The 17,026-nt window shown below is 28.9% G+C and overlaps 1 protein-coding gene across 3 annotated transcripts in view; it reads left to right on the plus strand.

Annotated features, from left to right (window-relative positions):
- LOC100167808 overlaps positions 1–17,026 on the plus strand; it is a 100,789-nt gene that overhangs the window by 45,168 nt on the left and 38,595 nt on the right. The window lies entirely within an intron of this gene.

Genomic DNA, 17,026 nt, shown 5'->3' on the forward strand with positions numbered 1-17,026 from the left:
ATAATTTATAAATTAACAAATACAATGGATAAATGTTTTTTGGGTCGATTGATATAATATAATAAAACATGTTAACTCATCCCTTTAAAATAGACCATCTTATCTGTAAATATAAAGTGATATATTATTCGGAGAATAAGTAGTCAAATTCAAAAGCTGCCGCCCGTGGGAAAATGTTTAGTTTGTACAGCTTGATCACATCCCGGGAATCTTCTTTTTAGTTTGTCAATGAAAGCCAAACACAATCTTTACTTTATCACAAATTAAAGAAAGTTCTTAAAAATAATGTACATTTTGTAAAAGGCGTTGGTTGTTGGAAGAAAATTATTGACCAAATATATTTTCTTTCTGTATTAAATCTACAGGTTACAGTGGCGCACATTTCTCTAAAGTAGTTTGTTAATATTATTGCGAACCGAGTGGGACACCTATTAAACCATGCAAAATTGATTGCAAGGTTACGTGACAAACGATGAAAAAACAATTTTGAGCGCCCGTTTTGTTTTATGATATTGACCTTTGTCATTATATGGGTCCGTATAAGAAATATACGCAGAATTGTTTTATTCGCATAACTCCCTTTACCTCTTAAATATAATAGCAAAGTGCGCGAGTATAACATTTTGTTTTTATTTTTATCTTTCGGTGTTACATAATGGTAATAACTAATAAGTAACAACGCAATTGAGGCTTATATTTTCAAGTGTATAGAGTCGTAAATCTTAATTTTATATTTTTAAACAAATAAACCAATTTTAATGAAAATTATCAATTATGTGTAGGTCTTATTCTTATGTATAAGATAAAATATCATTATTTTGCGGCATAATCATAAAAAAATTAAAATACTAAAATATTAGCTACAGAAAAATACATAAATTAATGAAGATAATACAATATATGAATTTAAAATAAATAAAAACCAATTGGATACCTACGTCATATTATGTCAATGATTTTATAATTTGTTTTTAATGATTAAACATAATATTACTTACCTATTTGAAATCTACTCTACCGTATTTATTCAATCGTTTGTTTGGATCCAACCAGTTATTGAACCGAGAGTTTTGAGTTTATGATGAACCATCATAAAAGACACTTTTAACAAGCTCCTGGTGTATTGACTGTTTAATTTATAATGTATATATTGCTATGAGGATTTCCATATAATTGCATTTCCGCTTGACTAGGGTAAAAAAGAGTACCTCCTAGAGAACATTTCATTATTTTTTAATATTGTTAATAAAAAATTAGAAATTAATTAAAGAAAAAACAATTTTGAGATGGAAAATGTAGGTTATAGCTGTCATAACCGGGAATATTGTAAAATACAATCATGCAATATGATTTATCAGTTTCTACTATGTTGTCAAAATAATATAGAGATAAACAGTCTCTATTTTTAATTAACTTGTAATAACATTAATGATAACATTATACTCTTAAGACGACGTCATATAATTATGTGTAGTCTCTGTCTTACTAACAGCAAATTTTACTTTCAAAGTATAATATCCATTTTAATTTTTAACTCTGTAATATCATAGTGAATTGACGTATCATCAAATTTAAATGTTAGAATATTATCTAGAGACCCACGTATGCTTATTCGATATTTTAATTTTGAATTTAGTTATGATTATTTTACAATTTATATAAACATTCACAATTTTAAAATGCGTTGTGCATCGGGTGGAACAAGTCGCTATGCTGGTTTCGACGTCATCTTCATGTTGTATCACTTGTATGTGACCTTCAATAGAGTTATAACTTAAAGTTATTTTTATTATAGTTTCATTGCGACATCCAAGTCGGTATGATCTTTCGAAAGAACATCATATAAAATGTACAATATTGTGATTTTTGTTTTCCTCTGCGTTAATAAACATGTACCTACCGTCCTACCCACATAATATTATGGATGAATAGTATCATCATAATATCTGCTCGTACCTACTAATAGCATTATAATGTGTTACATGAATCATTGTCATTACTTTTTGTCACGGTCAGGCTTAATATTTGTAATTTGTGTAGTTGTAAGGTATTATCCAATGTCAGCTAATATTATTTTTGGTTGACAATTTTTTATTGCAATATATTATAATATTCATTTATTTGATCGAATCATAATGGGATAATTTATAACGTTATATTATATGGAAAAACAGAAAACCTATTATCTGTACTTACTCCATTACTTACATTGACAATTCAGATTGCATATGAATCCAAATTTAAATATTAAATTATTCATAAATACACGTGTTGATTTAATTGAATACGTTCCTATTTGAACGGAACTATGATCACATTCAAACTAACACGCTGAGTCAAACTATAACAGCAGGTTATGGTTATTTTCCGTTCATGATGTTTATAGGTTCACCAAAGAGTCATTACGCGAAGTATAGTCAAAAATCAAAACGGTCCAAACAACCGCTAATTTCGTATATTATAAGATTATACTTAAATCTAATTCCTTAAATTAAAATAGTCCTTAAATGTTTGTAAGTATACATAATCTTCTTGTAGGATTTATAGGTGTGGTCTGTAAAAGATAAGTATTTCCTTTTTTTTCTCTCAGAAATTAGAGGTTTTTGTTCTAGACTTTTTACAAATATTCTGTAAGCGATCTACACATATGATTAAGGTAACAACATATTTGTTTACTTTAGTAAAAGCTTTATTACATAACGGAATAAAAAGGTTGTAAAATGTATTCTAAAATGTAAATATTTACTATTTATCATATACACAGCTTTACTATTTCATAAATAAATTACAGTAAAGTATTTTACTGTTATAGAGATTTAGATCTATTCGGTCCTTTACGTGTGATTTGCTTTTATTGCCGATCAAACAAATAAATGTAACTATATATTTTTAATCGTCTCTAATACATGCGATTTATTTTATCGAATTCGAATTTAGATAATATATCACTACGTGGAATTTAAAAGACTGTAGTGTACTTTTGAGAATAGTTAAGTGCGAATAATATGTTGTTCAGTCATATTTATACCTACATGAAAATTGCGAAAAACCAATTGAAAAATGGTGTTTTATATGCTATGAGTAAAATACGAAATCATAAGAAAAACTCAAAATGGTTCTATAGAGAAGAATTTCAATATCTATTGATGGTCTTTCCTCACACTTCGTCTTCCGATAATATCGTGGTTTTTGCGAAAATACTTTCTTTCAAACTTCCTCTAAAAATACTCTAAGTAAATCTATTTTTTATCTCTATACCATACACCCTTCGCTCATATAAAAGACACCTTTCTAAAGTACCACAACTGTGTACCTAATCTTTATATATTTACCTAACTTTTCCATCAACATTTTGTTCTAAATATTATTCCAGAAAAAGTAACCTATTCAAAATATTGCTAATTTTTTTTTTTATTAGGTATATTATATGACGAGTATTAAGAAAACTAAAGATTATTTTCTGCATCTTCTTTTAAAATGTATTATATAATATTTAAAAAATTAATAAAAAAATCCCTATTACTAATTATTTTTAACAACCCAACACAATATTTTAACAATATTTTAGTTAGTTCCTATAAAACTAACTCAAGGTATAAATTAAATTGTGTGTGAAATTTTGGGTACCTAGCTAGTTATGGTTATGAATTGTATTATATTAATATATTTTGTATTGACAATTTATTATTTATTTGGTACATTTAAATAACTAAATGTTATGTCTTCTCTTTTCTATGCGAATACAAATTTAGTTTTCAATACATTTTCTTTCATTTCATGTATATTTTGAATTGACATAGTATATGCTTTGAAAAAGTTAATGTTAAAGTTATGTGAAATTTTCTAGAGGTCGAAGTATACCATTTCAATTATTCATAGTAAAATAGTTTTATGAAAACTATTAAAACAATAATCAACCGCTAAGTGCCTATATTATTAGCATAACCATTTCAAGGACGCCATTGTTGGCTGTTATGTAAAATCTGCGCTTAGTCAGATGATAATTAAAAATATCATTCTATAAATTGTTTAGGACTACGTTAAAATCTTTCTTTAATATAGGGATATTCTGGTCTCATACTGAATAATTCATCCCATATAAATTCTCACAGTGCATCGTTGAACGTGTGTTTTATATTATTATATTATACGTAAGTTCGTACATATAATGGTTATAGGTGATCAAACATCAAAATAATAATGAATAATGATAATAATATAATTAATAATAGCAGAAATAATTAATAATAATACTATAGAAATATTAATTACAGTATTATGTAGTAGTGTGTTATCTTCACCTAATATTTGAAAACTTAATCTCAATAAACGCATATCGCTCACCATTTGCTTTGTGTCTACAATAAAAACACGTTTCCTTAAATTCACCACATTAATTTGGGGTAAGTTTTTTTTTTACTCCCACTCGTTTTCAACGTAACTTTTTTACCGCACGATCTTCGCCTGCCAACCGAAATTATTACTCTTCACGCCGTGTTTTTTTTTTTTTTATATGCATATAGGTAACAGCCAAAGGGCTTCTATAATCTTTCATTTTCGTTTCACCGAGACCGAGACCGAAATCAAAATCGTACGGAACGATAAAACCAGCAGGTTACTCAATCTGACAACTGCGCGGTGCGTATAAAAACGTTTATTGCCCGTTAGTGGTGCGGTCGTGTCGGCTTTTAATGTACAATAGACCGGTGATATACGTTAACAGAGGTAAATAATAATAATATGTAAAATGTTGTATAAATATGAAAACAGTATTTTAAGTTTTTCATATTTACGATTTGAGCGCATTATATTCCGCAGTGAATTTATACTATTTACTCGCTGGTATATTATTATAACTGTATTGTATCATTTTATTTTTTTTCGTGTGTGTCTAATAACACTGTACGTCTGTATACCGTGATGAAGATGCAGGATAAAAATAATCAGAAATGTCAATTTTCACTTCGGTACCTATTTGTCGACATTATCCTCGCGCCACTCGTCAGGACTTGAATTTCGTTAAAGTCAGCTAAGTGATAACCGCGCAGGTACCATAATTTGTACAGTTTGATTCACTTAGCATGCTCACCTCCATTTTCCCTTTAATAATAATGCGTTAAAATTCCGATGTTTGGTATTTTCCTAGTATATAACTACTTGATTTTTGTATGCCATTTTAGGAGTGTTCTGCGTAATTAAAAAAATTCTTTTTCAGATGAGAAATGTGATCACTATTTTTACTGTAAACTATTAGCATGGTGTTTTTTTTTTCAATTTTGATCTATCTATTAATTTAAATCCAAACGAGTAGTTTCTGAGTTATTTAAACATATCTACTTAGAATAATAGCACATAATTATAGGTTTAGAATATAATTATATGGGGGCTACCTATAATGATTTAAACATTTTAGTAATAAATATTTATCTATCAATTTTTTATAATTTGTAAAAAAAATGTCTGTATATTAGAATAACTACGGGACAAAATATTAGGTACATATATTTTATTTTTTATTTAAAACCATTATTAAAAAGACTATTATTTTACATTAAGTTTAATAATACATTAAAACTACTTGTTCGAATTTCAATTTACATGAATCATTATTTTAAATAATTAATAATCTACTGAACAATTTACAATAAAAAAATTAGCTTCTCATTTGAAAAATACCAAAGTTCTATCGCTACTGAACACTTTATGAATAGGTAGTGTATGTCATTTTTGAAAGCTGAAAGTCTAAAAGTTAACTCAAAAATCAAAATTTGAGTTAATACTTGCATTAAAGTTATTACTATCACATTTTATACCAATACATTTTCTCAAACAACAGATAAAATTCATCAAGTCCATTATTTTATATGTGGAATATACCTAACACATTATTCAATAAGCTTATTCGTCATTGTCTAGGTATATTTGTTTATTTAAAGATTCGTTAATTGATTCATAATTTAGACAAAAATCTCTATTCTATATAACTGACATTAAACATATATATGAGCACACTGTATATCACACAAAATGTTTCAACTTTTAGTAATTTGTATGGTTTTTATGTGCTGGATATAAAATTAATTTTTTTTCATCATTTTTATTATACTCTGCAAATATTTATATGAAACAAAAATAGGTAATCAAGACAAAAATTCAACAACTACACTGGTGAGGATAACCTAAAAGTAGGTACCTACCTTCATTTAGTTATAGTAATCAACGCCATTACCTATATAAGTATTGAAATAACCAAACCTTGTAGTTTATGAAAAAAAAATGTACCCATAATTTAACAGGTATAATGAATATGCGTATGGAAACATGACGTGTGTGTTTTAATGAAACCAACTTTACCGATATACTATTATTTTATTGATGGTTTTACTCTTTTAAATTAACGTCATATCTTGTCAATAACTCGTCTGGAAACACAAATATTTAGAAAAAAACTTTTATTCGACATAAAAATATATATCGTAATAATGTTTGCCACTGACATGGTCATGTCAAAAACACACGTGCGTCCCCATGTAACACCACTTAACATTTACGTTAAGCTGTTGATGATGTACGCGTAGGTAGTGTTTTTTATTATTTTTTTTTACCGTAATATGTAATATTTTTTAACTAATTCCTTTTAGAGATTATTATTATGCGACCTTTCGCCATTTTATTTATTTTGTTAGTATTCATAAATTTCCGTACTTTTTTGATACTATCTTGGAAACCCTGCAGGTACCTATGTCCTATATATTATTATATTATGTTATAATTACCACCAAACTAATTTCAGTTGTAATAACATTATAACAATAAAAAAAAATGCGCTTTGTTTTCAATCCCGTACTGCAATAACCAACAAAATCGTGTCACTACGTATTTTCGTTATTAAAAAAAATATATATTTATTTATACAATATTATATATATATATATATATATATATAATGACCGTTATAATAACGAACTCTAAGCCCTCGTGCACGAGAGAGTCGCACGCGGGCTTCCAGTACCGTAAATAATAGATATTTATGGTGATGGCGAATTTTATTGCCAGCGCACAATTATTCGCATCCGAGGTTAAAAAAAAATAATAATAATATATAATGTAAGTAAAATGGAAGAAAACTATTTTTTTAAATGGAGAACCATACACGTCGTCTTGTACGCACAATGGAGGGTTTTACGGGGATAACCTATTTACGACTATAATAATATTATACTTAATGTAAAACCAGTCAACATACGTTATTTGCCGTCATGACAGTCCGTGCGATATTCCCTCGCAAACTAATATATATAGGTAGTAATATTTATTTCAAAACTGTAATTTTTCTTAAGCGTTTTGCCTTGCAATATGCTCGTAATTAATTCTCATTTAACAAGAGTCAATATACGCGAAATTAGTATTCGTTGCGTGTACAGTCTGGACATTATGATAATTCATTAATATATAAAACGATTTTACTTTAGTAACATGACGTATTGTATCAGAATGTCGTTCTGTAACAACTGGAGCTACACAACGAGAGGGAAAAATCGCACAGAGACTGTTAATTACTGTTTTTGAAACGGGTATAGTGGAAAACTGGAGAACAATTTTACACCCCCATCGGGTAGGTATTAATAGGTATTTTATAGTGTTTCTTTATTTAAAACGTTTTTTAATGGAAATATAATTATTTGTACCATTCCTTTTATTTTCAGTTTCTTTTCTAAAAATATATAAATATCTATTACAAATACAATATACTATTCAACACAAAATACAATTCATTTATCGCGCACTCTGTCCGTTTTCACAAGTTAAACGTGTTTTAAAAATCGTCAAACTCTTATTTTCCCATAGGTATTAAAAGTGAAATCTTATCTTCTCTATAATCGCACTTAAATTTTTATAAAAATATTTGATGATTTTTATATCATTTAACAACATTGACGATAATTTTATGATTTTGTTACGGTTTATTGTTAATGTTTATATACTAAATACGGGGCTAGGCGTTAACATTGTTTATATCTTCTCTACAGTTGTCAATTTTTATTGTGAATTTACACGGTATTTTTTTTAGCCGTGTGATATCAACAATAATAGATACAAAAAAAACGTATTAAATATTAATACACAGACAAAAAAAAAAATCTTTAGAATATAATATGGAACGTTTCCAACAAAATTATGTTTTAACATTAAACATCCGCTCGGGTACATTGATTGAAGATAACCCGAATTTAAATAGTTATCGCCCTAAACGCGTTTTTGTCGACATTTAAACTGGCTAATTAAAAAAACATCAGACATTTCGAATTTCACCTGCAGCCAAACACTTTTTAAAAAGGATGCTGCTCGAGTATCCAAAGGGATCGACTTGAAACACGACTATTTTTTTTTTATATATAATAATATATTATAACCTACTTAATACGAATTATTCCATCCATCGGCCCCCATCGTCAGACGTTCGTATTTTAATCCCTTTATTTAATCATCGATCATTGCGACGATCTATACGAATATAATAATAATATAATAGGTACTGCAGGAGGTACTTAATAATTTGTTATTTCACGATTGATTACAATATCAGCTTTTCCGTGTCACTGCAGTGATACTTTACCTACATAATATTATCATGCACATATGTCATACCTAACTCATAATTACTTAACCACCTATATATAGTATTATTATCAAAAACAGTTTTCCCCATTTTGACTTCGCCACTTTCCACTTTTTGCTCCCAATACGCGTCTTGTAATGTTATCTCCGCGAATTTTAGGTCGCAATTGTAATTCGGATTAACCTTTTACATATATAATTTAATGTATAATATTATACTGATGAACTATGAACATTATTAGGTCAGCGTGTACAGTATAATATAGAATTTAGTTAGAAAATGAATGTCTTATGGTCAATTAACGTCAATATAGACTTGCTCGTACATAATATATTAATATAACTTATACCGATGTTAATTTTAAGATTATTAGTGCTATTCGAAATTCGAAACATTATTACGGTTTAGCAATATATTTTATACTTAGGTAATTGTATAATTTTATACGCACGTATAATAACTGTCTGAATTCTCGATATATGGTTTAAAAATTACATTGTAATAATTTTACGCTTGTTATAAATACATATTGTAGTAAATAGTTATACTGTGTTCTAATGACTGCGAGATGACACACACAATAATTCGTGTATCATTATTTGTAATTTTTAAATCAACGTTTAAAAAATTAGCATGCTCAAAATTGTATTCAACTTTTTTATGCTGCGTATCTACCTGCTTTAACTTATAAAATATACTTTGAGTGTTACTTGAAGTGCGGTCGTGGGTCACAGGGTGTCTATCTCTAGGATGTGTTTTTATTTTTTATAACATTAATTGGGGCCATTAAACTTTTTTTTATAATTTAAATGTCGACTTTTTGTTTGTTTTTCATTTTATTTTTATGTACAGTTAAATATACATTTCCAACTGTTTAATACTTTTTTAGATTCTGAGCGGAGCGAGGGAGCTATTGTTTTTACAATGGTGTTTATTTTTTTTTTTTTTTTTTTATTTTTATATCCTGTATACAAAATTTCTTCCAGAATGAGTGTTTCGATTTCAATATATAGTACCTTATCTTTTAGCAAATTGGATCAAGATGGTACTTTAGAGAGGTCATTTTTCGATTTTCTTAATAGTTACTTAATGCCACGGGAAAAACCACAGGAAAATTACAAAAAAACGCTAAAAATGGGATTTTAATTTGTAACGCTTTGTATATCACCATAGAAACGAATAAAAAATTATCATATTTTAATATTAATTCAACTTACATGATAAAATAAATAATAACAAAATATAAAATATCCAGACTGACAAACCGTCTCCGCTCAGAATCGTTTTTCTTATACGATGATATTATATCATTGAATTCAAATCTAATACAATACCATTATACAATGGCCCACTTGTAATCTACTGTACAGCAGAGCGACATCCACTTACCTGCTTTTTTTTTATTTAAATTATTCAAATTACTCTATTTTTAAAATATAACTAAACAAAAAAGTTAAAAAGACTTCATAAATCCATTCACATAGTTTAATATTAAATGTACTATTTTCGAAATAATTTAAAATTGTGTATTAGTAATACAAATTGAATACTAATTTATTATTTCTACCAGCGTTGAATGATTGATACATTACACTAATCTAGTTCTATTTTAGAAATCAAATATCTACTTGCAACGTATGCTATTAGTATTTAAAACCGGTAAAGCAAGTTTCCCTTGGCTCTATTACGTATAGGCTATACGACACTGTAAAATGAAAAATCGTTTTACAAATTTTATTGTTCTACTTGACATGCATAAAATAAATCTTGTACCACAAACCAATGTATTTGAATTATAATATCTTATTTGAAATTCATAAAACGATATAAACCACGTACATCAGACATCAGAAGATATATCCGTATGAATATATATATACTGCATGCATTCCAAGCACAAATAATTGAAATTTTTTATAACTTTCTCGTTATTAAGTCATTTCTGTATCATCAAAATAGAAACGCATAAAATTCATACCCGGTCCAAAAAATCATTGCTTGTTGGTATTAACAAATTGTCTGTTATTTTAATATAGTAAAATATTACGTGCATTAATTATATTTTTTGTTTAATTCTGTAAAAAAAATTGTTAATTTTGATTGTATGAGTAGTTTTTTATATGAAAAAAAATTATATTTCCGACTAAAAAATGTATTAAAATAATTAAATTTGCCACGGATCATTCAAAATCGGGTCCATTGCCTAGTGAAAGCTTTTATTACCACCTATGCTTTAGAAATCCTTGAAAATGTTATAAGTTATAATGGATTTCTAAATAAGCTTTGTACTTTAAAGGTATAAAATATACCTAGGTACATCGATTTATAATGGATCATCGATGTAAATATGTTCTTGTGTTGTAATTTATTTTCTATTTGACAATTTCTTCAAATGTCTACGTTTATTGTTATAGCACAGAAATTAATAGAATATTGGATTTACCGGTTTATTTAGCTTCAATTTATTCGTGAATTTATTTTATATATGGTAATACAGATTCCAAGTACCTACCAATTTAAAACTATGTTTTAACTTTCCAGAAAACGTAAAAAAAAACATTTCATAATTCTGGCTGTATAGACTTGATTAATATTTATAATATCATATTGATATTATGTGCACCAATACTTGTGATGGACGTTTCACGGTCTGGTAAATTGACGGGGTGCAGTTTATACTGCCACGTGATTGAAAACAATGACATATTATACTTAATTAAAACTAAATTAACTCCTCGATTTTTAGTTTGAGCAAATAATAAATAAATTCTCTCAGATGGAAAATTACATAATGCGCAATGCGTATTATCATCCAAACATGCCACTGACAAAATTTTTCACTCAAAGATCTTATTATTTTTTTACTCTGTAACTGAGTTAGCTAATAGCATTTTATAAACTGAATAGATTTATAAATAATAATATTATGTATTTATATGAGATAATTAGTTTTTTTCATTCCATTGAAGAATAAATAGTTTATTCGAATCTTTTTTTATGTAAAGTTAAACATTTAAATGAGTTTATTCATACCTATTTGATTAGATATTATAATACTACCTATATAAAAATAGTGTAATACGAATTTTAACGAACAATGGAAACCATAAAAGTTAGAAAAAATATTCAAACTTGTGTAGGTAGGTACATGGGTATACTATAATATTATATTTTATCAGAATACTATAGTAACTTTGGGCTATTTTTAAGTGTTCAATACAATTCTATACCTATAGCACAAATTCAATTATTAATTGACAATTTCAAATTCGAGTATTGTAAATGTACATAACATAGAGCTTATCAAAGTTTATTTTATAACAAAAAACAAAATTTTAAGTTTCTTTTTTACAGAAATGCTTTATATTGCACAAACACAATAGATTCACTTTTTCTACTTAAACTTATTGAACAAAATATTCTTATATTAATTTAAATAACTTTTTTATTTATTTCATTATTTATATTTTTATCTACTTTTTATATGTACATTTATTATAGTTATTCGAGATTCAGTTTTTTTATTTTTTGTTATGGTCGTCGCGAGGACGATATTATTGTTACATACAAATGATTTGAATCAGGATTTCAATTCTAATTATTCACCGCGTTAACCTCACGTTTATGCTGAAAAGTGATGTGCAGAAAACAGAGCGTTTATATTATAAAAAAACCATTCTTGAAACAAAATACGCTCATGAGTGCATCAGAGTACATTGCACATAAAAAAAAATCCCATCTGACTATTTATATTTGTGCACACAGCACTGAGTGTGTTGCCACTGCGTCAGCGACCGGTAGGTACATGATTGTCATATTTCAATACGTACGCCTATATTTAGGCCATAACTATGGTATTCATCTCCCTCATATCAGTATAATGTCTACAAAACATCCATGTTAAATATTTGCGTTGGGTGTATACGGGATGTCAACCACACACACACTCGGACCGAAAAACATTCTCTGGTTCAGCCGGTTCAGGACGGTAAATAATAAATTGAAGACCGTGAAAAAACAATTTTGTTTTAAAATATCCTCCGCCCACCTAATACGTAGGTATAATATAATATAATATAGGTATGAAACAAAACTAGTCTCATACGCGCTCCGTCATTTGTGTCAGCACTGTCCGTGTTATTACGATTGTTATTGAAATGAAATATCCTCGATGAAAATAATTGTGTTATATTATTCTATGACAATATTATAAATCATTTAAGAGCACAACTATTTTCCAATTACATAAAAATATGTGTCGCTCAAGGCCTGTAATCTGTTCCTCTACCTATATATTATATTATGGGTCTATTACATTATATTATACAAATTTTGTAATTTTGTGTGTAGTGCCTATATATTATATTGTAGGTTTAATAATATTATACAATATATTATAATCATTAGACAATGTCGTGCCTCCGGAAAATGGTAAATTATTTTGGTTATTAATGTTTTCTCTTAAAACGTTTCTAGTCTTTTGTGCGCTGGCCGTTAATCAATAATGACAAATCGCCTACCTACGTAAGAAAAAAAAAAAGACAGAAAAACGAAAAAACGAAAAAAACGTTTAGTCACCCCCCTATTTACGACGGTTTCTCTTGTATTTAATGAAATTCTTGGACGGTGGATCTATAACAAAGTTTAATACACTTTAATACACCGGTGAAAAACGTGTCGCCTGCCGTAGATACCTTGTTGTGTACTCCAGATGAAATAGAAATCATTGCATGTAGTATATAGCGGAATCATTAAACCGACCGCAATATCCTGTGACCGCCAGATGTACGGTCAAAGTGTTCCTTTGTTGGGTGGGGGAAGGTGGGGGGTTCGAAGTGTGCGGAAAAAAACCACATACATAGATTGCTTCTGAGTTATTTGGAAAAGAACATTCCACGATCACCGGTGGAGAATTTCGTAGTGAACTTTTAGAGAATGGGTTTAAATGGAAATGAACCGAAGGGCAACGGATTTCATTAGGAAAATACCACATGGCTTTTACTGGGCACGTGTTATTGAAGAAACGCGTAAAAAATAAAAATAAAAACCGTCGCCGCAAGTTTCTATTACCGGAAATCTTTAACTCCCCACAAATTACGTTTTAACGACTTACCGTCTCCTTAAACGTCAATAATTTTTCTCGAATCTTTCACGTTATCTAATTTTCAATCAGTTTTTTTTTCGTCGTTTACACGCCGCTCAACTTATTGGGCGTGTATTATCTTTTTCGTTTTTTTTCTTTTCCCAACGCGAAAACATAACAGGATACGAACGAGAAGGCACAAATCACGATACATTTAAGCCAAGCCATGCGTAAAGTACGTGATGAATGGTGATCACAGAAACCTGGCAATCTCCGTATGACGATAAATATCTAATTATTATTATGATGATAATATACTAAACAGTTAAATCATAGAAATTATTACTCGAAAGTTTAGAATTATCTTACACTTACATAGGAATAATAATACAGCTGTGCGTGGTTGGTCAAAATGTTAAATTGCATGTAATTTGTGTCCGTTGATTTTTTTTGTTCAGTACGACAAGGTTTCAGTTTAGGATAAATTAAACGTTGGAGTAATAATAACATTGTATTTATATAATATACGCTTACAAAATTTTTTGGAATGGCTTTCTCGGCCGATTTAGTATTCACTTTTCGATTTGCATGTATGTCAAGGTACAGGGTACAACATTTTGGATTTTAAGGAGTCGCCGCGTTATATAGCACACCGTAATTTTAGATTTTCCATGATTTTTTTTTTTTAATTGGTTCTAATACTTCTGACTCTTTTTCCGACGAAAAACTATTGTTGATTAAGAAAAACAAGGTCATTATATAGGAGTAACCCACTCTGTTGATAATTATTTCATCCACGAAAAGCTCTTTAATTTACCCCCCCCCCCCCCCCCCGGGTGCAGTGATGTATGAACGGCTCAACAAATGCAGCTCCTATGCTAATGGTGAAGCCGCATTACATTATATTATACAGGTAAATATATTTTTGTGTGATGTATTCCGTCACAACAGTATAATATTATATGTAGGTACCACGAAAATACGAAATGTCGAAAATTGTGCTGAAATCGAAAAAAAATAAAGGCCTTAAGTTAGGAATAAAAATAAATAACCAAGCTAAGGGCGGGTTGACCTCGGATTTGAAGATAATAGGATTTGATTTTTTTTGTTTTTCAATCCTCTCTTCTGTAGATTATTCAAATAGTAATTGCTATACAAATGTACGGTTGTGAGATTATGTTTATTACGCGCTTATTGAAATGCCCGACGGCGCATGGTTTATTACTCGTTATGATAAGCTCGTGTGCTGTGTCGTTCTCGTCGAGGACATGGTTCGTTCATTATTATTTATTATTGTTGTGTGTGACCGAACGAAATCCTCTGTATACTACGCATTGTATGTCGTGCTATCGTATATCATACAAAATACTAAACAATATCCATCGACGATACACCCTGGATCCCGACGTTTGTTGTCGTGAAATTTAAATTTTAAACCATATTTTTTTTGAACACAGACAACTCTGAGTCGATACAGCTGCGGCTTGTGGCGGTAATTTAATAAACGAATTCTCCACCGTATTGCGATTTTCCTAAAATAATATTTTGTTCCTGGATCTCTGCGTAGTCGTAAAATATAATAATAATGCGTTTAATATATACCTGCTTGGACTTAGGTACTACTTTTAAGTCAGCGCGTATAACCGCACAGATATTATATTTGTCTATATTTATACATATAATATTATGTATTATGTGTATATGCTCCTTTGTCAATAACAGTCGAATTAAATATCTGCCATCCGAGAGGAGCGCTATATTATGTATAGAATATTAAATGATCTGTAGCCCTGATATTGATCTTATCACCAACAAAGAATGATGGCTGTTGGTGGCTTTGTCCATTTGAACAATCAGCGGTAGTACGGTAGTCATATCTATATCTATGTTACCTATGTTATATTGGTAATATTATGTACCTGCATTTCATGGTGTAAAGGGGGGGGGTCGCACTACACCGTGTCGTGTGAACCCCCCTTAATTCATTATTTAATAATTGTACTCGAACCGTTTTGCCACTATTTAATATTAGCGTGGATGTGGATGTGTTGTGTTGTATTCGATAACGATATTCCCCATTGGTAGTTTTTTAAACATTTAACCTTGCATTACGAAGATAATATTATATCGTGTTTCGTTATCGATTTCCTACAAAACATTTAAGTGAGACTGAGTAGATCGAATAATATTGTCATAATATGTCATGTTCGTGTAATATTATTTCTGCGTATACAAATTTCCTATGAACATCACTCATGCCACGTCGTCACGAACGTCTCGAACATGTTCGTCAGCACATTTATTATATTATCCTCATTCCTCTTACATAAAATAAATATTATAGGTAGGTATGCATAATATAATTGTTATTATTTATTACGTATTGGAAAAATAATATTGATTTATTACTATATCAATTGTACATGTTTTTTCCTCAGTCTGCGTAACATTATAATATTACTGTGTGCCTAAATTATGTGAAAAATACTACAAACCAAATAACAAATTTTGTATTAGGTATTATAATAGAAGAATCGGTTATATTTAACTCGACAGTAATAGGTGGGTCTGTTACACGGGGGACCGCAGTTATTGTATCCCATTATTACGGAGACCATTGTACTGCTTTCCAAACGGCTGCCGTTAGTAAAGGGGGGCTGTATAACGTCATTCGAGACGAGTTCGGATGTATTCTGTATAAAAAGCCAGAAATCTGTACGGTCTATTTGAATATTATCAGTGTTCGTTTCAATGCGATTTCTGAAATAACAATCGGGTTTTGTTAAAACATGTCGTATTGTATTCATTTTTATTTATAACGTTTTTGTCTATGATGACCTACATTCACCATTACGTAAATGATGTTTTCATAAAATTTTTCAAAAATGATCAATTGTTTAGACTTTAAGAACAATAAGATAAATCAAGCGCACGTGTATCGATTCCACCTTTATGACATAATACAGCCAATTATTATTATACCTTTATTATGAGCATGCGTACATGTAGGTGTTCAATGCGATACGGTGTGGCACTTTCATTAAGGGGTGCCAAATAATAATATTTATTATTTTTATATAATATATAAAGGTATTATTTAAATATTTGTAATACATTTGCAGGCCATATAATATGCAACAAAAATATGGTAAATAACCGGTAAATTATAATTTTAAATTTCAGATTAATGTAATAAATTGATTTTAGTTTGGTTACTATATAAAAAACTTGTTTTTGAAACTTCTATCTTATTGAATTGTTAGGAATATTTAATATGAAATTTAATTTTTCAGAAATTATAATGAATTATTGAATTCAAATTT

This window comes from Acyrthosiphon pisum, chromosome A1 (genome assembly GCF_005508785.2).
Source record: "Acyrthosiphon pisum isolate AL4f chromosome A1, pea_aphid_22Mar2018_4r6ur, whole genome shotgun sequence".
NCBI lineage: Eukaryota > Metazoa > Arthropoda > Insecta > Hemiptera > Aphididae > Acyrthosiphon > Acyrthosiphon pisum.